At 50.8% G+C, this 26332-nt stretch overlaps 1 long non-coding RNA gene across 1 annotated transcript; it reads right to left on the bottom strand.

Annotated features, from left to right (window-relative positions):
• Positions 1 to 2898: 2898 nt before the first annotated feature.
• On the bottom strand, positions 2899 to 25087 carry LOC129146502 (uncharacterized). The gene is made up of 4 exons (XR_008553320.1): positions 25016 to 25087; positions 24494 to 24598; positions 15335 to 15726; positions 2899 to 2980 (listed from the first exon to the last, which is right to left on the bottom strand). It is a non-coding gene; the product is annotated as an uncharacterized LOC129146502 (long non-coding RNA).
• Between the last annotated feature and the right edge of the window lie 1245 nt (positions 25088 to 26332).

The following is a 26332-nucleotide window of genomic DNA, read 5'->3' as shown; positions in this document are numbered from 1 at the left end:
TATTGATCATCGCTTAATGAAGTTGGGGGCCAGGGATTATGGCACCTGTCTGCCCTCAGCACACTTTTTGATTTGAGGCAAAGATTTTTTTCTTTGAATCTCAACTTCCTCTTAAGTCATAAGAATGTTGACGTCAAAGACTCTAAGACCAATTCCAGTTGTCAAGTGCTAAAGAAATGATTGTTTCTAGTCAACATGCATTTTGAGAGTGGCTATCTCTAGATTCTCCCTCAACCTCCATGTCGCACACACATCTAGCAACATGAATGTCTTTGCTGTGATTTACTCTTCAATTACTGTTTATTGATCCCATATTTAATTCATATAATTAAGATGAAATTTCTAGCTCAATATCCAAGAAATCATTTTAAAATTTAATTCAGTAAAAAGGTCGTAATCTTGTCACCAAAGAAGAAAAAAGTCATAGTCATTCAGAAAATAGCGACTTGTTTGTGATTCTCAGCTGTTTGTGTCAGCTCAGCCCTTCCACATGCACCAGTGACGTCTCTCCATGTAAAACAAGCTCAGGTAGTTAAAAGAAAGACAAACATGGTATGATGACAGGAATGAGTCCACCAGAAGGATGATGGGAAAGTCTTCCACGTACTCAATGCTCATTTTAATATGGTCTTGCAAACCTTTATCCACCATAACAGCTGTTGCAACATTTACAACAGCTGGCATAGAAATCTGATCTCTCAGCGAGGATGCAGGGGTGAGAGGCGCACCTGTGACGGCCAGGCCAGCAGCTGACCGTGGACGAGGCCTGGGCCTCCTGAGGCCAAATCTTATGCTCTCCCTGGGAGCCATTTTGCTGCCAAATATCAAACAACTGGTGCACAGTCTACGTCTGAAATCAGCCAGTCGAGACCTGCGGAGGACTCAGTGCTAACATGTAACGGCCCTTAGAAGGTGGCCACTTGCTGAAGGACTTCGCAGCACTGATTCTTAATGGACCTGATTTATATTTATTCTCTGATGAACTACTCATCTCTGAAAGTTTGAAGTAGAGTCATTTATTCTGGGTATCATGGGAATGAAAGATAAAACATTTGGAATTACACGTGCGCTGTTATTCCTCGGTCTTCTCTGGTGTCAACTTTTTCAAAAACACGCCGATGCTGGTCCAGGTGGCAGAACGCAGCGGAGCTCATGAGCTGGCATGAGCTCCCTTAGCCCAAGTCTTGTCAAAAACACTTGGGAGATGCTGAATTTCATCGCGCCACTGAGTATGCCCTGACCGCATGCATGGCTTCATTTACAACTCCTGCTTCCTGGCAGTGGGGCTATAGGCTTGGCATGGCTTGGCCCGTGCCCACTCTTCTCACTCTCTCCCCCTCGCTGCTCAGGCTGCTTACTTTTGGCCCAAACACCAAAGGGCCAGACCATCCACACCCTGAAGTGAGCTGGGCCTCCTGTGTGGCCTACCCCAGGCCAGCACCGCTGGCCTGACCCTCAGCTTCCAGCCATGGGTCAGACCCCCCACCCGAGGGGAGACAGACGCCCTCGTACAAAAGGACAGCTGGAGCCCCCGCTCCCTCCTGCTCCCAGGTGAGCGAGAAGAGGCGGGTGCTTCCCAAGCGTCCAAAGACGGATTAAACCTGCACGGGCCACGCTGTGGAGCGGCAGGGGAGCCCAGGAAATGCTCGAGCAGGGGGCCAGGCCACCCCCAGGCTCCTGGCGGATAAAGTCTTTGACTTAACCTTGACATTCTGACATTCTCACTGGAGTCCAGGGTTCAGCGACTGGAAGGGGCCCCTTGTGTAACTCAGAGGGACGCGACACTCCCAAACCTGCCTGAGATGTCACACAGGGGCAGCAAAAGGGTGTCGTTGGGACACCACGTCCGGAGGACTGGAGAAAAGGAAATCTGTTGATTTGTGCTTCCTAACTAGGCTCCAGCTTGTCCAGCAAGACGGCGCGCTGTGGAAAGGGGCCGCCGTCGGGGCGGGTGTGTCCCCAGAGAAGGCCAGGCCCCAGTGCTCGAATTCCGGGGCTGGAGCTGCTGTCGGCCTCAGGGCGGACGCTCACCTCCCCCTGCACCAGTGGACTCAGGGCCCACCCCGGCCTTCCCGTCTCTGCCTTCCTGCAGTCCTCGGGGAGGGCTTCCTGGCCCTCCTTTCACAATCTGCACCAGGCTGTCTGGTGTTCACTCTCTCTCTGCTCCACGCGCTTCCTTCCTAACATCCATCCGTGTGGATCGCTCCGTCAAGTGTTCTCAGCGGGTCTCACATTCCTGGACACGGGCGCCAGGGAGTAGGAGCCCTGCAAGCAGCAAGGCCGTGAGCAGCTCGTCACCAGGGAATGCACGGGAGCCCACGCTGGCTCCGCGGTCAACAGCTCAGGCGCAGTGTTCATCGGTAAATGTGCGTGACCCACGGGAAGACTGGGGGCCGCGGAGCCAGCGTGGGCACGCGTGGACAGTTGCCCGTGCGAACGCAGGAGTTCAAGCCACAAGCGTAGACGTTCAGACAGGGCCCCGGGGAGCGACCTGGCCCAATTTCTCCCCTTTCCTCTCCCCGAGGCGGCTGAAGTGAACCGCACAAGGCACAGACCTCGACGTCTCTCTCTGGCTGAAACACTCGCCCGCTGCCCACAGCCCTCGAGAGCCCCCCAAGACGGCAAACACCCGCAAGATGGGCCCCTGCGCCCCTTTCCCGTACTTGTCACTCCACACAGGTCTGTAGAAGCGACGCAGGGGCGTCCCCTGGACAGCGATGCCCACCCGGGGAACCACAGTGGTTTCTAGACTGTCACAGTTTCCTCTCACACCTCAACTTCTGCTCAGCGGCTCACTGCTCACTAGAAACTTAAAAAAAATTTTTTTGGCTTCCCAGAGGATCTGCCTTCCCCATCTGGGGAACAGTGATGAACGTGGAGAGAACTCACCAGAGAGAAGCGGACCCTCCTGGCTGTGCGCGCAGGACCCAGGCGGCAGCGATCTTCAGCGCATACCTCTGTCCTCCGTGGTGTTTCTGGCCTGGAACAATGGATTTGCCCAACATGCACACCCTCTGTTGGAACCCTGAGGTCGGGGCCATTTAAGCTGATTGGCAAAGACAAAGTTCCGGACTTTATCCCCGGCTTCATCACTCTCTCGGGAAATCGGATTTGGACTCTGATACGATAGCATCGCCCGCCTCCAATAAATCCAGTCTCCAAAGGAAGGAGGCTGATCAAATCCTAAAAAGAGATACTGCCTTTCCCAGGCCTGTTTGGCTTTGAGGACAAAGATAAAACTCAGACTTTTAGTGTAAACCCTTTTCTTAATCCTGTCCCCTGGTTTGATTTGAAAACAGACTAATTGGTCTGGTACAGAGTCACCCCCGACAGCACACAACATTAGTAAACTGGTGGCAATTAACGAAGTGACATCCTGTTTAGGTTCCTAAATTATGCCCGGCGAGGCTGGCTTACATTTACATGCAATTATGCAAACTGATAGCTAATTCTGCAGCAGGAAATCAGAAAAAATGGCTAAAATTTATGTTTCGTAATTCATTACGAACATGAGTTCAGGAGGATTTTGGACTCTGTCCGTGTTCCTTGTCGATGGCTGTGAGTGAGAATCTGATTATTCCAAGACAGGGGTTCTCCGCCTTAGCACGACCGGCACTTCAGGTGAGGAAAGTCTTGGTTGTGTGGAGGATACTGGGGTGAATGGCAGGACCCCAGCCCCACGCACAGACACCAGGAGCTCCCCCCTCACTGTGATAATGAAATGTCTCCAGTCATTGATTAATGTCCCCTGGGGCAAAACCACCCTAGTTGGGAACCATAGTCCGATAGGGGTGTGTGGGGGCCCTTAGTGGGTCTGTGCACCCCAGAGAGGGCATCGTGTGTGGTCAGGCCCGGGACAGCACTGGTGCCAGGCTCGGGAGAGGCGCCCCCGTGATGGAGCAGCCAGTCCCGGCATGAAGTGGATGAAAGGATGCGGCGTCTGCACGGTGATCTACCGGGCAGGAGAGTGGATTCCGCTGGAGGTAGCACTTGGCACCTCATGTTCGCAGGCGCCAGTGTCCAGCACTGAAGGAGGATGCACAGAAGAGAGGAAGAAGATCCTCTTCCAGGCGCACCTACCGCGGCACCAAGGTGCACACACGCATTTCCATTTCAAGGCGGACCGTGGAAAGCCCTCCGAGATGGCCCATCGAAGTGCCAAGAGGGTTCAAAGGTAGAAACACTGACGCCTTCTCAGGGGAAAGCAGAAAATGATCCCCACCACAAGGGAAGCCCTTCAGGCACTCACACGCACGGGTGGGGGTGATCAGCCACCCGGCCTCATTCGGCGTAAGACCGTCCACATCACACAGACGCCAGGGAACGTGCCTGCCCTGGAGGTTATATTTAGGTCGTTTCTAACTGAAAACAATGTATTTAAGACTATTTCAAAACATGAAATAGGCTCACTTGAAATAGTTGCATGATTTCACCTTTTTTTTTTGTACTGGAGAAAAACTGACAAAGTAAAGTAGGTATAGGCCACGTTCTCCGGGGAGATCATTTCCCCGGCTTTACCCCACACCCCTCTGGGCTCACCTTTCCCTCACTCCACCCATGTGGCTTACAGGGAGTTACTCTTACTCCTGGGTTCAGGGTCAGATGTGAGATCCCAGCCTGGCCATCAGACCAGTCCACCCCCCGGACCTTGCAGTAAGCTCAGGGATGTGTAAGCCCAAGAAAGACGTAACCCGAGTTGACCGTGACAACTGCGAGAAATTTGGGGGCGGGGGGCAGAATACTCCACTTTTTCTAGGGGCTGGAATATGTCTAGAGAGTTTTTTTCTGGGAATAAAGTCATGGAAAGCAGAGGCAAGAGGGAGAGAGCAACAGCGGGCCTCCCTGGTGGCGCAGGGGTTAAGTCTCAGCACTATGATGCTATTGCCAGCCACTGCAGCACAAGTTCGATCCCCGCTCAGGGAGCTGCCCACAGGGCGCAGCAGACCTCTCCTGTCTCCCTGCTGCTCCCGTCAGCAGTGGATTTCAGTAGATCCGCCTGTTCTGCTCCTCACTCTGTCTCTGGGGAATCCTCTTACCAATCCCCCGCACCTCTGGCCTGCACCCCAGCTCTTGTATGCATAAATAAATAAATCTTTAAAAAAAAAAGAGAGAGAGAGCAACAGCCTCTGGACGATACACGGTAGATACAGACCCTAGATTCGCACTGCCCAGGTGCCAGGTGCCCCTCACCTGTCCAGCAGTAGGTGCCCGTGCTGCCGTGAGACTGGTCTCGGTATTCTGGAATGGAGAGCATCCCAGGGAATAAACAGCCTAACTACACTGACCATCTAGGGATTACTTTGTAATATAACGTGATCTCATAATTTTGATGTGACTCTAAAATTTAACAAAATTAGAGTAAATAGCCTCTGTGACACTCAGCACGTCTCTGCTGAATGAGAGAACCAACCCCATCGCAGATGAAAGGTGAAAGTCAAATCAGCCACGCGCAGGCTTCTGGAAGGTCGCGGGTCATCACTTCCAGGACTCCTGAGTCCACGGCCCCAGCACCACCCACAGAAACAACGGTCCCCCTTCTGCTCCTTGGGGTGCCCAGGCCTGTGCACACATTTACATGGCATTTTCCACACGCCACCGGGATGACGTGATGCCGGCACTGGACAGGAACGGCCACCCTGGTTTTTTCCCCACTTCTCTCATTTGAGATTCTTCACAGGAAAAACAACCTCTGGATTTTTAGGAGCTGATCTATCATCCTTCCGCCCCTGCCAACAGGTCACCCTTGCTGAGAAGGTCTTCCGATCCTTCCTTGCACTTGAATCCAAGTGGAGTCAAATGGCTCCTGCTGAGAGGCTGCACACAGTGGGGCTACAGATCTCGGTCACAGACCACATGGTCAGTGTTCTGGACACAGCTCTGAATCCACATGCCAGCATTACAAGGTTTCTTCCTCTCCTTGCCTTTCAAACACCCTCCCATCTACTTCGAGACTCACTGCGTCTATGAAGCCAGATACCTGGGCTGTGCCAGGTGCCGGACACCGGAGTGGGAATGAGCCCAGGAGCTTCCATTTAAGGAGCAAACATTTGGAGAAACAACAAGAGGCAACTAATTGGGCCACAGAGTGTCACAAGTTACATTAAAAGGACCCAAAGGACCCTGTTACCGTCAAAGAGGGGGCACCAGTTCCACAAAAGATGGGCAGGAGAGGAGGGACCGCCTGAAAAAATTGGTCGGGTCTGGAAGCCCTGAAAAGTGCTCCGTGCGCGCCGTCAGCGTGGTCCACGGCCTGCCGGGTGGAGACAGCGTCAAGCCCGCAGAGACCCACATGGGGCCATTCCACAGGCCACAGAAAAGGCTGGGAGGATGGGCCCCCAGGGCAGCATGCCTCGCGCCGGCCGGCATGTGAGCTGTGGCGTGCAGGGGCACACAGTGTGGCGCGTCTTTGATGATGGCGCTCTCCAGGCCGCGGGAGCTGAGACCATCCAGAAGCAGCAGACAGGCCCGCGCTCGCTGTACACAGATCACGTCGGCCTCGCCCGAAGGAGAGAAGACAGGGAAGGAGCCGGCAGGGAGGACCGGTCTGCCGCTGGCTCCAGGTCAGACCGACAGGAGCCTGGACCCGCGTGGTCAGGACAGAGAGAGGCCATTCGGGGGGCACGGTGAGGGGGCGCACTCAGGCGAGTGAACCCCGCAGGGACGGCGGCTCCAAGGTGGGGGCTGTCAGCGGGTAGAGATGACCGCAATCCCGGGAGAGGGAGCACCACGAGGGGCGCCTCGGGCAGGAAGGAGACCTCCAGAGGGGGTGCCCGCTGGCGGGATGAGCATGAAGGGGCTCCGGGCTGCTCGCCCTGTTTCATTTGGAATCTCAGCACTTTGCCGCTAACTGCCTTGGTCTTCACTCATCTGTGATAGCTTCTGCTTCTGCACCCCCCGCCGTGGCCCCACGACCTGCTTTCAGACAACCCCCCGCTCATCTCAAGCTCAAAATCACTTAAGTGCTTCAGAGTAGATTTCAGGGTCCACCCTCCTCCAGGCCCTGGCCCCAGGCCTGCGCCCTGCCTCCCCTGCTCTTCCTCCACCCCGGACATCGAGCCAAGAACGCAGGGGGCACTGAGAACCCGCTGGTTCCCAGAGCATCACCTGCTCTTCCAGATGTTCGCTAGGAATGTCCCCAGCTGCTCATCCAGCGCTTCCTCTGCGTGGCTGCGGCTCTCCAGACAGGGGCTGCGGCAGAAGCTTTTCTTCCTCCAGTAGCTCGTGAGCGAAACAGGAGGGGACGGCGCCGCTCAGGGCAGCCAGGGGCAGCTTCACCCCGAGAATGATAAGCTCCGTTTCTTAAAGAGCCTCATAAAGTTTTATGGGGCATTAAGGAGATGGATGGGTCAGAGCCTCAGTCTAGTTTTAACCGCTTCAGGTTACAGGTCAAACTTGGACATTTTTACATTTTCAAAGAGCACCATTTTAACTGTTCACTTTTTCTATTTCGTATGTGGTTTTACTACACGCATGGGCCCATCCGTGGTGCGGTGGGCGCCCGGGGCCTGAGGTGGCGGGAGCACCCATCAGCTCCCTTTAACATCTACGGAAAGTGAGCGCCCTGCACCTGGGGCCACGGGGCCAGAGTGGCAGCCGACGGCCACGTCTGTACATGGACATTCATGAAAAGGAATAAAGTTTCAGATTGAGTTCCTCAGCCACACGGGCCCCATTCCAAATGGGGCGGCCATATATGACATGAGGACAGAAGACAATTCTGTCACCTCAAAACTCCAGAGGGCCTGGGCCAGGGCCTTGAAGTCTCTGTGGGGGCTTTTGGGTGTCAGCTGACGCTGTCACCGTCGGTAATATCAGAGCTGACACACCCTGAACACCGACCTATCGAGCAGGGTTCTCAGCAGTTTGTTTATTAGCTCTTTTAATTGAGGCAGGAAAATCCCTGTTCCTATTTCAGAGAGGAGGTAACTGAGGCATAGAAAGCTCAGGTTACTTGGAACAGTGTTATTGTGGCCATGAAATGTATTCATGTCAGGAGGATGGGATGACACAACATTTCAGAACATCACAAAGGTCCTGCAGTTGTTCCAAATGCTCAGAGAAACTGGGCTGGCTTGGACGGGCCTGGGCAGCTGATTCCCACTATTCCATATCGTCTCCTAAATTTTTGCTTAAATCCTGGTTTCTAGAGTCCCTTAAAATATTTAAAAACATTTCTCATGAAAGGGGTTCCAGATAGTTAAGTTTGTGAAACACCAAATTAAAGTAACCCAGAGACCTGCAGGGCTTCCCAGAGCCCGCCTAGAATAGGCTAATGAGCATGTGGGGTTTCTAAGACCGGGGTGGGTTACGATGATTCCCTACGCTTCTTTGACCCGAGATTCTCTTTTTAATGAGAACACTTGCTGAACGCACATCTTGCCCGTTATTCTGGAATATCTAGCTGGGACCTGGAAGGCTGCTCAGGTGACACTGTCCTAAAAACCCTCATGGTAACTGCAAGTTACTTTTATTTTGTGTCCTGCCAAGTGTGACTTTTACGAGCACAGGGTTTTGTTTTTTTCCCTGTGATCACAGAGTTGCACATTCCTTATTTAATCATGAGTGTCCTGAGGAATCAGCCTGCACAAAATAACCTGCTGTTCTGAAGGAGAGGGGTCCTAGCGGGCTCCTCAAGCATCCGCAGACAGGCCAATCACCCGGTAAAACGTCGGCTGCAGAACGGGCGAGTTAAGAGGCCTCCAGGCTGACAATTCTGGGTGTTCATGGACCCCACGCACACCTGCAGTGGGAGGCGTCAGAACAGAGGTGAGCACACGCCGTGGCCCCCTCCCAAGCTGCCCGTCACCGGTGTGTACGGCCACGGGTCTTGGATGTAGATTTTCAGTTACAAAAAGCTAAAAAATAATGATCCCATACAGCTGCACCTATTGCCTGTGGATGCCATAAAAGCAGAGAAAAGTAGTGACCAAGAGACCCTACAGCCCCAAAGCCTACATACCCATTTCCTGCGCTCTACCCAAGCGCAGGCCCCGCTCCACCTTGCGACCACGGCCTCGCCACACCTCAAGTTCTTCCAAAACAGGAATCTCCTGGGCCTATCTCATGACGTTGCATACGTTTATATGAGCCACTGAGGACACACACAAATGCCACCACTAAGCGCTTATACTATTTCAAGTACTGTTACCTGAATTTACACACACACACATGCATATACACGTACATATGTGCATGTGTATATGCAAACGTACATTTACCGCATGCATTACAGATTTATTATATAGTCACGTTGTTTCATGTGTTCTAATATATTAGGTATATATTAGATACCCTTCACACAGAACATTACCTGAAGCATCAAGAAAACTCGATGTTAAAATATTAGCAATGAAATTCAATTATTCGTAGGGTCAGTTTGGACTGATAACATGTTAGGACTATGCCAGTGTTGAAGGGGATGTGCTGCCGGGGTTACAGCACTGGATCCTCTCCCCACCCCATTGCAGAAGCCGAGTCACTGCCTCATTCAAGTGAGATGATGCCCAGAAGCCCACTGCTTCGCCCTCTGGCCCTTTGCTTCTAATAGTCTGATTTCTTTTTTTTTTTAATTATTATTTTTTTATTTATGCCTACAAGAGCTGGGGTACAGGCCAGAGGTGCGGGGGTGAGAGGATTCACCAGAGACAGGGTGGGGAGCAGAACAGGCAGATCCACTGAAGGAAGCAGCAGGGAGACAGGAGAGGTCTGCTGCACCGTGTGGGTAGCTCCCTGGCAGGGATTGAACTTGTGCTGCAGTGGCTGCCAATAGCTTGACAGTGCTGAGACTTAACCCCTGCGCTGCCAGGGAGGCCTGCTGATAGGCCTTCTGGTCTCTGTCTCTCAATTGTTGAGCTCCTGGAAGACTGGTGGCTGGCAGTACCTCGCCATTTTTTTCATGGAGAGCAGCTCGTCTTAAACTTGAAAAAGTCACCCCAAGTAAGAGAAATGATACTTTCCACAAACTATTTCATAACCCACAGTCCGACTACATTTTCCATAACAGACAAAACGCATATTCTTCCCTGCCCCCCACATCCTCAACAAGATTCGAGACCATCTAATACCAGCTGTGTTTATAGCAACCTGCAGAAGAATGTGGAGCCCACCCTGAGACAGGCCCCGGGGAGATGCATCCAGGACTTAAGTGAGCGGGGATCATGCTTGAGGCCAAAAATACCTACGTGGTTTAGCCAGTGAACCACAGAAAGGCTTGCACAGCATGGAAAACCATTCCAGAGTGTGAGTTTTCATCGGTGCTCATCTAATCCCAAAGTGAGAAGCAATTTGCTGGCATATTCAGAGTGATACAGAGAAGACAGATTTTTATAAGGTGGACATAATATCACACAACACAGACGTGCGTAACACATTGTGCTTTTAAGTGTCAAAATATAAATTATCCTAGGAGACAAGCAACCCTGGATTTTATGCCTCTTTCATTACACTTTTTCACTGTTCTATAAAACATTCGATATTGCATCTTCAGTCAGAAACACAACTCCCAGTACTAATACTACTGTCTCTTTGGCAGTGAGATGATGTTTTATGTTGCCCAGGTCCTCATTATAGGAAACCAAGAGAATTTCTACCCTGGAAAAAAATTTAAGTTGTTAAGAGAACAATATGGTTCTCCATAGACAAATGTCCCAACGCAGCTGGCTGGCCACAGAGACACATCAGGAACACAGACTCTGCTGGAAAGAACAGCGCACTCGACCCACCTGGCTTTATATCCAGTTGAATAATTAGAGTGGAGCAAGGTTCCAAAACGTCCATAGAGTCAAAGTATTTACTTGAAATATAGAGAACATAAACATAATGTATAGAACATAAACTAGAAAAAAAGTAAAAGACTATATTGGGGGGCCTCCCTCGTGGTGCAAGGGTTAAAGTCTCAGCACTGTGAAGCTGCCTGCAGCCATTGCAGCATGAGTTCCATCCCCGGCCAGGGAGCTACCCACATGGTGCGGCAGACCTCTCCTGTCTCCCCGCTGCTCCCCTCAGCAGTGTGTTTCAGTGGATCCACCTGTTCTGCTCCCCGTTCTGTCTCTAGGGAGTCCTCTCACCCCCACACCTCTGGCCTGCACCCCAGCTCTTGTATGCATAAATAAAAATTTTTTTTTTTAAAAAGAATATTTTGGGGGTCTGCCCTTAGCTACAGGTGCTAAAAAGGGATCATTATCCTTCGTGACGAGAGTCATCACTCACATGCTGGGGCCTCTGCTGAGTCGGGAAGGGCTGTTCGCAGTCACGCAGTCTCTATGAAGGCCCAGGGTGCCGAGCAGCCTGGGCCCTCCATCGTGCTTCCTGACACACCAGTTGTAGCGCCTGGCTCTGCGCGGGCACGGGAGGCGGGTCAGCAGATGGACCGAGCCTCTGTCCTGCGCTCTGCTGGCTGCTGTTCAGGGAATGGCAGGATGCTAACCAAGTGCTCAGAGGACTTCTGCCTCCATCTGTTCTTAATAAAAATAAATGAGGCTCCGAAACCAGCACCTGCTTAGACTCTTGCCTGGACCCTTCCACCGCACGTGAGGGAGTGGCTGGCCGAGGGGAGACCATGGCTGGAAGGTGGTAACGGCCCGGGTTGGGGAGCCCTGCGCCCCCCAGTTCCCCGAGTGGGCTCCCTTTCCCCTGGCTGTTTAGAATGAGAAACGATCATGCTCGGAAGCTTAATGGCCTTTTAGCCCCATGTTCCATGGCAAGTAATGAAATTAGATTAGTGCTGCTCCGTTTAGTGAGCGGGGACTTGATGATTCTCTTATGTTTGGGGAAATAAACGTTTATGAAGCTGCTCTTACAGGCCACAAGTGTGCAGCAAATGCATAAAGAGAGCTCGTCTTGCGCCTCTGTTGGGGGGTTTGATGGCAGCGGTGCTGCCCTGTCCCCCACCGTGGCAGCCTCCAGACACAGGGCAGAGGACAGAACGGGCGATTCCCTACTATACCAGGTCAAAAAATTTAGGGCAGATACACATTTCCTTCCTCAGAGGAAAGTCGCAAATTACCATGGTATGTGGCGAGTCGCATTAAATTTTATCCAGTGAGAAGGGGAATGAAAGTGGGCCAGAAAGCATTTCTCCAAAATCAGATGATGAAAGTCTCGGCGGTAGAGTATTCTGGGCAATTTCTGTTTCCGAGTCGCTGCTGTTAAACGATCTATCTCCCAGGGATCATCCTTGGAGGTTAATGAAGAGTTGCAAAGATGCTTTGATAGGCTGCAGAGGTAAAAACTTGTGCTATTCAGTGGGAATAATAGTCCTTCAATTAGCATTTATCTCTTTCAACTAAGGAGGAAAGTGCTGAATGAGTATAAAAGCAGAAGGAGCGGGTGGAAGTCACAGGGAGAGAGTTTTGATTCAGATTTTCTCAAAGCACCATAAGCTGTGTCTTCATCAGGCGTGACCCAGCTCACGGGGAGGGATGCACAAGGTGTCACGTCTTCAGCAGCCTCGCAAGACCAGACTGGTAGAACTTAGTGCTAAGTATATAGGCCCCCCCCATCTCCTTTTGCCCCTAACACACACACACACACACACACACACACACACACGCAGCAGTGGCAGATTGACGAGCTAATTGGAACGTGGTGAAGACAAACCTGTATCATCAGGGTCAAGTATGTTTCTATAAATTGGCAAAGCTTTGCCAAGTTAGGACTTGGGCTTCACCCAGAGCACAGGCGAGAACACGCAGGGCCTCCAGGCTTACAAGTGATGGCCTGGCTGGTGTGCGGCTGACTGCTCCATGCAGTAAGACCACAGTGAGGTCCTCTATGTACGATCCAGGGCAACAGGTGTGCTGCGTGGATAAACAGGTGTAAACGGCATATGGGTCTACCGCTATCACCTCTCTACTGACGTCTGTGTGTGTGTGATTTGCTCTGACTGTCTATGGTCTAATTATATCTATCACCACAGTCCCTACAGCGACGCACACCCGTGTCCTTGCAGCCAGAGTGCAGAATCGGAGCGAGGACGCACACACGGAGGCTGACGTCACTGCTCCTGGCCGTCACCCTGTCACCTGGGGGAAGTCACGTGAAGTGGAAGCTAATTCAGGAAAGAGAACAGCGCTGGGGAGATCACAGAGGAGGGGCACGCGCTCCCTGGGGCCCCGCACAGAGCTTTCTCTTGCTCGGCACACGCGGGACGGGCTGCGGTGTTCATGTCTACACCGCTGTAAGCGGTGCCTTTGGTGAGAGCTGAGCAAGTCCTAACGGACGAGGCTGGAAAAGCACAGCGTGGTCTGGTGCTGAGCTCCGGAGCTGAGCGCGGGGAGAAGGGACGGTGAGGACAGAGCAGGAGCACGAAGCGGTGTCCTTGCGATCTGATGTATTTCAGGAAGCCCCTTTTGGAGACAGGAGGGAGGGAATTAAGAAAGAAATTCTAGGCAAGCAAGTGGGGAGCTGCAGCGTTTCAGTACACAGCAGGGACTGGGGAGAAATTTAGTAAAATTTAAAAAGCGACGTTGCCCCGAGTTACTAAGAGGTTGTTGTATTGTACACCTGGCCTTTTCCTGTTGCAGTTGTCCTATGTAAGAAGACACAAGAGAAGACGAGGTAGAAAAGCAGGGCGTGCAGGAGCAACAGTGGGAACTGTCAGGTTCAGACGGGAACCCCTGCAGGCCCTGGACTCCGCACTTCCGGCCCAGCCCGCGGTCCCCTGGTCACTGGAAAATGACTCATCAAGGGCCCAAATCCCAGGACTCTTATACACTGTGGGGAGAGCCCATCCCAGATGCTGGGGGGGGGGTGTTGCCATGCAGGGGTCGCGTCTACACACGGACGCAACCCCCGTGCACGCCCAGACACACAGGACCTTCTTGTACGGAGATGAGAAAACACTTGGTTTCAGTATAAACCAGTCAAACTACTTCATGCTTTGCATCCTTAACAAAAAGTTGCTTCAGTTTCAGCTACTTTGGGGCTGCACATGCTGTCAAGTCACTCTACTGGCATGTATGTGCCCTGGTGCCACACGCTGAGACAGGGACATGGACACGCACACACACCCCTATCTTATCAGATTACAACTCAGCTGCGTGTGTTTTATCTCACCCTTATGATGCTTTCAAATACAAAATGTTTTTCTGCAAGGAACGTATCAGCGATCTACTGTATCATATAAAAGTATTTAAAAAGTGGAAAAGTATTGATTTCCAACTCTTCCATGTCTCAGATACAAGATCAGGAGGTCACAGAATTGAGCAGTATTTGAGATTCTACAGTCAAAAAACAGGGATGATAGTAACTCCAGCCAGAAACAAAGAAGTAACAACCAGCAATAACAGAACTCTGAAGCAGTTGTTGCAAATGCATACTGTAGTACTTAGAAGCTTGGGTTTGAATGTTCCTTTTTTTTTTTTTTTAAAGATTTATTTATTTATGCATACAAGAGCTGAGGTACAGGCCAGCGGCACGGGGGTGGGGGGTGTGAGAGGATTCACCAGGGACAGAGTGGGGAGCAGAACAGGTGGATCTACTGAAATACACTGCTGAGGGGAGCAGCGGGGAGACAGGAGAGGTCTGCTGCGCCATGTGGGTTGCTCCCGGGCCAGCCGGGGGATGGAACTCGTGCTGCAGTGGCTGCGGACAGCTTCACAGGTTGCGTCTTAACCTTTGCGCCACCAGGGAGGCCCTAAAAGCTTGGGTTTGAAGGCAGACAAAACACGGTAAGGTGGAATAACCGGTAGTTTATTTAGCAGCATTAGCTAAGTTTCTTGCCACTGAAAGGAGGTCGATAGAACCTCCCATGTGAAATGACTGTAAGGACTCAGAGACGCTACCACGAAGCACACTTAGCGTAGTGCCAGCTTGTCATAAAAGCCTGATGAACGGCCACAATCACAATGGGACTCGCTCAGGGACGCTCTGTCATTGATTCCAGTTAACTCTGATAATGCCTAAACAAAAGGTTGGAAATGCTTGGAAAAATCACTCCCCAGAACACTTAGAATAACACATTTCCTACAGCTTGGATATATGTAGTTTGAAACAGCTGAGATAGCAAAGCATGGAAATTGAAAATAAATTCTTGGCAAGCTTGGCGTTAGGACCTAATTATAAATTCTCAGTATGGCACCCAGGCCTGGAAGGAAATGAGGAAAAGGAAGCTTTGATTATGCTTGGTAGCAGACTCCTGCCCTGCGATCCCTCAGCCATACCAAAGCTGGTGTTTATGTGTCAACAGTTAACTAGGAGGCTAGAGGAAATGTGTAACCCTGTCACGTCTGGTATTTCAGAAATCATGCAGCTGTGGAAAATCCCACCACGGTGACATATTGATTATTTCCCCATTATGCATGCCACCAAATAAATAACGAAGTCTGTCACTTACTGGACAATTTCTGGGTTGAAGACGGCTTGGTTTCCCTTTGCTGAGGGGCAGTGATGAGTTGAACATGAGGTTCTCCACCTGAGGTCATGGAATGATCTGGAACACCAGATCATAGTGCACATTCAGACACCTCCACCCATCGTGTTCCCTGGCACAGGCTTCCTCAGGGCAGTCCTGACTGAATGCTGAGTGAATTGGAGCGGATTACATTGATGAAGATGGCTCAGGAAATACAGTTCTCGCTCATCCAATATGGCTGGTAGGATTTATAGCTCAATATTTAAGGATATTGGCCTGGGATGGTAAAAGCCATAAGCCCAGAGGCCCTTTCTCTTGTGCTCGCTGAGTCAAGCTAGGCAAGTTACTTAATCTCTGGATCGCCACATTCTCACCTACAAAACAAGGATGAAAAGGGTTCTTGTGAATACCAAGCCAAGTGACAGAAGCCATGTGCTCAGTGTGGCACTGCCATAAGGAATCCAATTAATAAATGATGATCATCATCCATCTACCTCTGGCCAAAGGTAACCGGTCGCTCTCAGGCTGGGTGTTGTTTTTTTCGTAACTGGGAATATTAAAACATCCAGGACTGTAAGATCGTTTTCTGCTTCACTCTTTCACGGTGCGTTCTATGATGTGCCTGGTGACCACCTGGGAAAATCTGGAGGTGACGCTCTCGCACTCTCTGCCTTTAGGCTGGAGCAAAGTGAATGGAAAAAGCTAGGAAATTAAGCGCCCCAGAGGGTGTGACTAGATGGGGAGAGCGAGTATGGGAGGGGAGCACAGGCAGAGCGGGCTGATCCACTTCACACACTGATGATCGGGCTCTCCTGGGGTCGGGAGGGCCTGGGGTGGGGGCTTGTGGATCCCAATCACACACCTGCTGCAGGGCGGAGGGCATCTCCTTTGTTCTAGCTGAGGAGATGGTGCCTCTCCGAAACCAGAAAGGCCATTTACCCACCATGGGGCAACGGCCAGGGCAGGCACAGATAACACTGATTTCTAGAGCTCCTGACTGGTGGAGGGAGATGTCCTACCTAGCAACGGTGACTCTGGACAAGTTAATACACAGTAAATAAAGAAAATCTGTCTGAAGATTATGGAAGAGTCCAGCCCAAGATACAGCCCGGGCGACAGAATGAGACATTCCGGACACAGCGCAAGAGCCCACAGGAAGGAGTGGGCCCTTTTGTGAGGAGTGTGGGCGCCGCACCCCGGGAGCAGGTCACTGAGAGGTGACGGCGGCAGGCCTGCCACGTCCGTGCGGACCTTGGCCAACTCAGTTCAGGCAATAAAATGATGACACGTGTACTTGGAAATACAGATTTTGGGTCACCGTGACCCACAGCTTGGAGAGGGCGACTTAACAGCCCTCCACACTCAAACTCTCTGGGTTGTCTGCGGAGGTTGTGCGCACTGAGGGGGAGCTGTGCAAAGCAGAGATGTCTGTGTGTCTCCGTCTCGAGTGCTCAGGCTCCTATAATAACTGGATATTGTTCTCTAGATTGACGCCACTTCAAGTCCAGGTGTGCCCATCACTTGTGATTGGTCTTTGACAAAAAAGAAGGTCCACGGAGAAGATAAATTGCCTTCCCCACTGAGCACCCTGCTTAGCTCAATTCATGTTTTTCCCAGTGATGGAAGAAGAGGAGAGGCTCATAATTTGAGTCTTTATCTGGTAGTGACGCCCTGTCAGTCTGGCCCAGCACTGGGCAGTTCAGGCAGAAGTCACAGAAGAGAGGGGAGTAGGCTGAGGGGACGTGGTTCACTTAGTAATGAATGGGCATTTCAGAAATGACATAAATCAAATCTTAGGGGACAAATCTCACCACCAATCTCTTTATTTTCTAGAAAGCAATGCAAGGAGAAGCTGCAGGCACGCTCAGGAGTTAAACTCTGACCAGCCACCTTGATCCGGGGATTATGGCTTCGCTTGTTTCGGGAATAAATCCACGAGCCTCCAAAGGCATCAGCCATCCTGGGAATGCACTTTAGGAAAGGCAGGCCGGCACACTATGCTTGGATACTCATCGACTAATTTCGCCCCCAAAATATGAAGCACATCACCCACCCCCTCTTCTCTGATCTGCCTCCTTCCTACTCAAACATGCAAACTCCATGGCAGTCCTTTGTTCACTCACCAGAAGATTTCCGGCGCAATGACTGTCCAGCCAGCTCATGTCTGCCGAGCTGCATATGTAAGAACAACTATTTACCGCTGCTCTCCGTGCACTTGAGAGAGTAGGCCACCCACGCCAGGTGTGAAAGGCAAGCTTGAAAATTTGTCTCTCTAGAAGTGGAATGGCCCTTCAGCCGGGAGAGCTTGCTGAAGGCACCTTCACAACCCACTCCCGCGTTAGACAAACCTACCTAAGTCAAACATACGTAAGCAAGAAGGAAATGCAATGGTTCATGCGGGCCCCTGGCCAGACTAAGAGGGACAGCATGTGTTCACAGCAACTAGTCGGCTAGATAACTAGTCAGCTAGTCAGCTAGTTAGTCAGCTAGTGAACAAGTCAGTCAGCTAGTTAAAGCGCTTGTCAGTTAGCTAGTTAACTAGTTTGTCAACCAGGTAACCAGTCAGTCAACTAGGTAGACTTGGCATATAATCACGTCCCCAGACCTCGTCTCAGCATGTGGACAAAGGGGGACTGTGACAGGGTGGGGGCCCGAATTTTGTTTCTATTCCTCCAGTGTCAGAGTGTGAGGGGCCGCTGGGGCTGGATAGAGTAGGAACTCTAACCAGTGGTCCTTGAAGGACCGTGACCTTGTGCCCGAGTCCTCAGAGGACATGAAAAGAGTGACCCGGACAACACAGATTTCACGTAATCTTGCTTTTTAGCTTCACAAACTAGCAGACGGCCATTGCCTGTGAAAGTGTAGAGCTATGCGCTTTTGCGCATCTTATTTGTTGCAAAATGTTTGTTGACACTTATTAACACTTACAAGCATAACTTGCTGTATTTATTACCATCTGAGCAAATGAGTGTGAGGTGGCCCGTGAACCCAGTGCTCTCCTTCCATGAGGCGTCAAAGGAGCAGCCACATTTCTATCACTTTGAAGGCATGTTTCAGACCAGCCGTGCTTCAGAGATTCCCCACGCCCATCCCCCGTGCCACGACAGGGCAGGTGCCCCATGCTACACTAACGGCACAAGCTAGAGTAGCGCGTCTTACACTCCCTGGTATCTGCTGAGGTGAAATTCACTGTCCTGCCCAGGTCCGGCATAGGCACAGCTGAAGGAGGAGGGACACGGTGGTGCCTCTGCCACCCATAGGGGTGGGCGGGCCTCTGAGACACGCTTCTTGCCAGAAGCCAGGATTGTGCTCACGCTGATGCCCACAGGGTGTCACCCCGCAAGGCCTCCCACCTCTGCCTGAGGCCTACGGGTGCAGGTTGGTTTCTTGTTCTTTGTTCTTTGAGATTTTATGGGAGGTGAATGACCAGAAAAAAAAAAATAAACCAGAACATGCCTAACTGACTCCTGAGTGTCTGCGGGAACCGCCGGCGTGGGCAACTGCCTCGTGTTCCTCTGGCTTGTTCCCTTTGGAACCAGCACATTCTTCCGGGAAGATGATTAACTACTTAAACCTGATGCCGCTGTGTTTCGTTCTGTTGACTGTCAGTATAATCTTTTGTACCTTTTGACAAGTTTTCAAGAGTGCCTCGATCTGGGTGTTCCACGTCCAAATGGCTGCAATCAATATCTAAGCCGCTGGAGTGACAAGCGAGCACAGAAACTTGTTTGTGAATAAACATGATAATTAATGACAATCAATGGGACAGTGCAGGCAAGCAAATCTTAGGAGTAGGGCTGCTACTAATAAGTATTTGTCAAATCGCATTGCTCAGCAAACCAGCTTGCTTTAGGGAGTTATTAACAACCCAGTTTTAACAAAACCATTGTCAAAAGAGAGCAAACATAAACTACAGCTTCCCAGGAACACAGGGACTGTTGCCGTTCTGGAGCCTCGTGACAGAATTACCGAAGGGACTGTTAGGGGGCAAAGGCTGTCCTAAAGCTCATTCCATACAGGCTTCGTGGACTCCACCCCCACCCCAGGCCAAAGCCAAAGACACTGGGAACTCCACATCCCATCCCCACCCAAGGGAAGGGGGCTGGGACCTGAGGGTGGGGTTCAGCAGCCAGGTTGGTATAAAGCCAGACACGTGGGCTTGGCGGGGGGGGGGGGTCCCCCATTTTGGCTCCCCACCAGCTCGCAGCGTCCGGCCAGCTCTGAGAGTGCCTTTGGGTTTCCAGGTCGTCGGATCGGGTAGGACGCATGAAAGACTTTATTTCCCTATTTTCTCCCTGAGTTGTCCATTTTCCTTATTTCCTTTTCCCTTGTCAATAAACCTTTTATGAACCTTCTGTGTGTGCCTGCAGTGGAGTATTCATAAGTCCCTTGTAAGCGCGCGGGTGAGGACCCACAGCCAGGAACCCGTTCAATATCGGGGCTGTCCTATAACAGGACCAGCAGCTCATGTCTGGCCCTCGCGGGGAGCACTCACTAGCTCCTAGGAGGAAGAATCCTCCTTCCTTCTACCCAAAACAATCTAAATGCCAGCCTTGCAGTTCTCACAACATGCATCTTTTGTAGCCTGCAGAGTATAGACTCATGAATGTAAACAGGCTTTGGAATAAAGATGCAGAGACCACAAGGATGAGCTCTAATTGGATTTAATTAGAAACCAGGAACACACTGAAGTGAAATTATCCATGAATTATTTAAATGTTTTCCATACTAAGAGACATTTAAATTCTTTTAAAGTCAGCTATTTTGTTTCTAATGAATGCTCACTATTAGCATCCATTCCAGCTATTTGAGCAAAGTTTGTCAGATTTGTGAGCCCTTTTTCCAGTTGGTACTGGAAGGAGCAAGTTGTTCACAGGCTTAGTGTGAGCACAGGGCTTTAAACTTGAACCTGTGATTTATAAAAGGCAGCTGGGCTGATAGCAGATGCTGGGGAAGAATTGAGTCCAAACGTACTTTTGAGATTTCTCACAATGTCAAAGCAACGACTGACAGTTACTATCCTAATTATTCAAAAAGCAGTAAAGGTTTTTATTTTAGTTCCACTTTTATCTTTCAGGGAGCTGGCTTTTGTCACGCAAAATGGCCACTTGGTTATTATGTTTATGCAACCCTATATATACATTTAACTATCCTTTTGAGGCTACAACTTGGGACTTGAATTGACCAAGAGCTAGACTTTGGCTGGGGGGGGGGGGGCGCGACAGTTTATATCCAAAATATCTTTGTTGTCAAGCACTCTCCCATGGAGGTTAATGATGTTATCCATTTACAATAAAGCTCATGGAAAAGAAATAACTCATTAAAACCACCAAAAGTAAGAATCTTTTCTACCATTTCTTATAGTTCATCATAAGGTTCAAAAGAGATTAACAGTCTTCCTTACCCAGTGTAGGGTAAAGGAAATATCAGGCTTTTCTGCCCTTCCGCCATCAGGATAGATGATAGATCCTTGTCCTGAATGCATGCCTGATGGCGGGCACCTGGAGCAGGGTGTGGGCATAGGTAGATGGGATTCAGCTGAGCTGAGACTGTGCTTTTAAGGGCGGCGTCACGGGGACACCAGCAGCAGCAGCAGTAGTAGCAGCAGCAGAAGCCGAAGCGGAAGCCGAGAAGCAGCAGAAAGAACGCCAGAGAGCCCAGATAGAGTGAAGACTTGCTGGGGGCTGGGGGGCCTACCAGCCAGCACCCTTGCCTGCCATATGCCTGGTGAACCCCAAATAAAAAACCTGCAAAACTACTGAGGACTCTGACTCCTCCTTTACCCGGTCTGCATGGGATCAGAGAACCTGCACTGTGCCCAGTTCCTGCCTCTACACCCAGGTTCTAAATCCTTCTAGAAATAAGAGAAAGGAATCCAAAATAGCATTTATCAATACCAATTGAGAAAAAAGATTGTCGGAGATGCTGGTCTATTTCTATAACCAAACAGCCTCCCAGCTCTGGGGGGGGGGTGTTTTTTTAGGGGGGCACAGCAAAGCAGGAGCTTTATGTCAATGGGGGCTGTCACAGGAGGCAAAGTAGGGGAGTGAGAAGAAGCATCCTGGGGAAGGTTCTAAGCTTTTACCCTCTCACCAAAGCAGCGTGAGGCTCTCCTGATAGCTCAATGATGGACGAGAAATGCAGCTTAGAGTGGTGAAGCAAGGTCCCCAAGTCTTACAGCTAGAATTTTAGTATATGTGCTGCCGAAGCGAGCACTCAAGTCTTACAGCTAGAAAACAACAGAACTGGACAAGCAATACTTTGGACAGTGTCCCAAGTACCCAAAGTCTGCGAATTTACGGAATTTAAGGGAAAACAGGAGCCGGCATCCTTCCGCATCTCATTCGGGGCACGCGCAATCCCTGCCAGAGAGTCCATGGAGATGGATGGAAGTCAAGACTCTCCCACTCAGTTCCTGCCACGTGGGGCCAGCATTAGAGTGAGGACCCCCCCCCCCAGCCCAGCACCGCGTCACGCGCACTGCCCCAAAGAGAAACAGCAAAACAGCAGACGCTCTGGCCAGTTCCTCAGTGGCCCTGCCTGTGAGCTGCAGGCCATTGAAAGGCTGCATGGAGCAGAAGGAACACGGATTCAGACCCACTGCTAATGAGGAGGCTTTTAACTAAGATTTTGTTTGCAGCACAACACGCAGATTCAGCCATCTGGGGAAGGGACAGCTGCCTGCCCGTCTGGGCACCTGGGAGCAGAGCCCGCCAGGCCCCTCAGAGTGTTCTCGGGGTTCTATGCAAAGGATGCTCATCCTCTGAAACAGAGACTCAAAGTTGTAGATCAACAGGTGAAACCAGCTGTTTTCTGAGACAAACGGAAATGACGCTCTCGGAGACTTCCCAAGGGCCAGTTTCGGGGTGTGTCTCCCAGGGGTCCAGGCAACGCTGTCTCTGTCTTTGTGAGCTCGGTGGGCGCCCTGCGCTTCTCTGGTAAAGCAGCGTTGGTCTCTGAAATCCCCGTATGAACTAGCTCTTACCAGTTCTCTTATTATTGAGTTAGACATAAGTTTAGCAGGTTTCCAGAGTATCGCTGTGTTAGAAGCCTGTGTTTTGACTTTGAGAATGATACATTGACATATCTACTCTGAATGTCAGTTTTCTCATTCATAAATCAGGAATCGTAGTAACTTCCTCCACCTCGATAAACGATAAATGAGAGAAGAGCCGGATCCAGTGGTCCGTGTTAAGTGTTTTAAAACCACACAAATGATACTATTATCAGCACAATTACGATCATGCTTACAGTTACTGGAGCTGTTGCTTTTCCAGTAGGAATCATGTGCATCAAAAATGTGAATACACATGGTACGAACGTATAATTATTTGCTGAACATTAGTTGAGTAAAGAAGAAGAGGTTGAATTCAAGTTCGCTGACAGTTAAGGCAGGTGTAGGGTAAAGAAAATGTCAGGCTTTTCTGCCCTTCCGCCATCAGGATAGATGATGGATCCTTGTCCTGAATGCATGCCTGATGGCGGGCACCTGGAGCAGGGTGTGGGCATAGGTAGATGGGATTCAGCTGAGCTAAGACTGTGCTTTTAAGGGCGGCGTAACGGGGACGCCAGCAGCAGCAGGAGCAGCAGCAGCAGCAGTAGAAGAAGCCGAAGCTGAAGCAGAAGCTGAGAAGCAGCAGAACGAACGCTAGAGAGCCCAGATAGAGTGAAGACTTGCTGGGGGCTGGGGGGCCTACCAGCCAGCACCCTTGCCTGCCATATGCCTGGTGAACCCCAAATAAAAAACCTGCAAAACTACTGAGGACTCTGACTCCTCCTTTACCCGGTCTGCATGGGATCAGAGAACCTGCACTGTGGCCAGTCCTGCCTCTACAGCAGGGCATCTGGAATGCTCTGTCGTGAAAGATGTTTTCAAAAATGACTCCATCATCTTTGTGGATTTTGAATAATGTGCTAAAAATAAAAACGTGGAAAATAACATAAACACAAGCGCGCTCCTCTTTGTAACTGACGTTCAGGAGACAGGAAGCCAGAGCTCTGGCCCTTCGCGCTGCATACACGTGGACTTCTGCGGCCCGGTAGCGAGCAGCTTGTGGCCAGCACGGGTCTCTGCAGAAGTCCTGCAGGGCTCCCTGGGGGACCATGAAGCCTGCTTTAAAGGCAAGCGCCCAGCTACAGCACAGCCTCTGTCTGCTGCACACACCACCCCGACATGCTAGAGTCATTCTGTCCTTTCTGAATTTCCACCCTGCCCAGCGGCCGCTTCGGAAGTCTATGGTGAGCAGACATTAGCTCAGGTAGCAGCTGCGACATGTTCTTTAGTTAGAAACTACAAAGACAGAGGGAAAAGGAAGCTGGTTTACAAATGTGAAAGCAAAGATAAATGAGTGGCTTTGCCCTATAGAGTCCTGCCTGGCAGCATGCCAAGCCCACCTTTCTCCCTGGGAGGATTAAGTCAAGAGCCCAGAGATTCCTGCAAGAAAAGGTTCTACAATTTCCCTGTTTTCTAGTCTCCTTTAAACTTTGAATCTCAAGAGGAGATTAATCTGGAGCCAATTCTGTTTGCATTTCTTTCTTTGTCATGCAAATGTGCAGCTGGCCTACTTTACCTTTTCTTAATTAGGGGTAGGAGAGCACATTTTTCATCCATTCTAATGCTACCAGCTTGTCAGCTTTATTTATTTATTTTTTCTCTTTCTTTCATTAGGAGATTTTACTCCTTTGGGCAATGTTTTTAGTTAATATGTTAATAGTCACCAGCCTTTAAATAAGCTGTATGAAGGCTGCTCTCCCAGGCCAAGAAGTGAACTTGGTTACAATCCTCACAGCAAGTCTTTGGCCAAGGCCATAAGCCAGGAGGCCACTGGGCCCCTCTTGAGAAAAAGAGATGGAACACAAAACGCTGGCGTTTTGTGAATTAGGTGACACTCATCTTTCTATTGACTTCATTTCTAGAAACCAGACAGAAGACCGAGACCTTTCAGTGCCGAGAGACTGGAAGCAAAGGGTCCTAAGTAACCGCCAAGGCCATTTTTACAGTAGAATAGCAGGGTGCAGACGGTCCTTTGCCCTCTCCTTGGAAAGTACTCACAGGTGAAACACAACAGCACTACAAACAAGCACACGGCCCTTGCATTGAGTAAAGTGGATTCTGCGCCACAATTAGCAGAAACAACCCACCTTTGGAAGCCGGTCCTCTGTGATGGAGCTTTCTCAGTGCGGCAGCCTTTTCTCCGGATCCCTCTGTGAGTAACAGAAGTGGGAGCCGACACAGTCCCGACAGGCCTGTGGGAAAGACGGAGCCGCAACGTGAGTGAAGACAGGGCAAGCCTCGGCGCGGGCGCCACAGTCTGTCCCTCTGGAGACACAGCTGAAGTGTCCCAGGGATGTTCGCTTCTTACAAACAAGCGACATGCAGGTCGCAGCTGTTTTCAAACACCTGAACGTTGACTTCAGAACAGGCTTGCGCTCAGTGACAAGTTTTGGTTTTTGAACAATATCTAAACAGTTGGATTCCAATCACAGAGGTCACCTAGCCCCTCCAATCTGCAGGGTGTCTGAAACACAGACTGTCGCTGAGGCCTTCTGAAGTCTCAGATAGGCTGACCAGGCCGACGCTGAAGACAGCTGGCCACGTTCACTGGGGGACTCTGGCCTTGAACCCATGATTTTACTTGTGTATCGGGGCATTCGGGAACTTACCAAGCACCGACTTGTATTTCCACTTTGCTGGAAATCTCCAACCTCGTTCCACAAGATGATGAAGGATTTAGGTGAGAGATTTTTATGAGCCGGGGGGAGGCACTGCCACGATTTGCTCCTCTATCTTCATCATCAGTTCCTTCTCATCCAAGTCCATGCTCGCTTTTCCCAGGTGACACTCTTCTGAGCATAAAACCTATCGAACAAGCCTGCTTTCACTTCTAAGTTATCTGTCCCGAGCGGGAAGATTTCTTCTAGTCTTCTCAGCGCCTCTTGCTTTAGATCACAGTTAGCCCCGCGTCCTGAGACACATTCCATTCGCCACGCCTGCACTTTTCTGTCCAGCAAACCACCTTATCTCCAGGTTAATCTTGAGAGGTCGGCAATAGTTTTATAAAAACAGCCTGTTTTATGGAAGACAGGATCAGAGCATCCCTGGCCCCCACCCATTCCCCCCGGGCATCTATGCAGGTGCAGCTTCCCCCCACCTGCCCAGGTAAGCGCCCTGCCTGGATTTGCACCTGCCCTGCAGCAGGCAGCCACCAGGTCTCAGGATCCTCCCTCCCTCTCCCGCTGGTCTCTTCACCTGCCCCTCCCTTCTCTCCTCCTCCTCTTAATTCACTGTTTTTTGGTTCTGTTTCTTAGAGAACCTGACTGCTGCTTGGTTCTCCTCAAACAGCTGTGAAGAGAGAGCGGATGCCCGGAGGTTAGGAGAACCACACGGTGACACAGGGCTTCTGGGAGGGAGCCAAAAGCTGTAGCCTGGGCTCCTCCTGGCCAGCAGCCTCCAGGCTCTGAGTCTGCACCTTCGTGAAGCCCCAGCCACAAGGCGGACTCGTCACACATGGCAGCTCAAGGACTGTCAGACGCAGCCGGCACGCAGGAAAGCGCCAGCGGCGCCAGGACCAAGGGCTCAGATGTCTCCGAGCGGCTAAAGTGGGAGTGTGGCCTGTCTCAGAGCAGCGACCCCCAGGAGACACGTCCACCCTGAGTGGCAGGCGGATGGGGGTTCCCAAGGGGAAGTGCACGCTGCGCTCTGGATAGTTTCCAAATCTCAGTGAGAAATGCTGACCTGGCTCTAGGATTTCAGATCCTCGTGAATTTCCTAGGAGACTTCCCTTGCAGACCTTCAACTCCTAAAACCCAAATGAGCTTCAGACAACCTCGCTCTGCTGCCAACCGCCTGCAGCTGTGCTTCCTAGAAGGGGCTGCCCAGCCTGGTCCCTGGGCACACTTTAAATCTGTTGACACCTTTGTCACATAAAAGTCACTGAAATCAGGATGTCAGGGGCTGGTAGCCACGCATCTCTTTTGCTT

Source organism: Talpa occidentalis, unplaced genomic scaffold, assembly GCF_014898055.3.
Source record: "Talpa occidentalis isolate TD23 unplaced genomic scaffold, MPIMG_talOcc4v2.1 talOcc4.10, whole genome shotgun sequence".
In the NCBI taxonomy this organism is placed as follows: domain Eukaryota; kingdom Metazoa; phylum Chordata; class Mammalia; order Eulipotyphla; family Talpidae; genus Talpa; species Talpa occidentalis.
The sequence above is the reverse complement of the archived record's forward strand: the minus strand, read 5'-3'. Positions and strand labels throughout refer to the sequence as shown.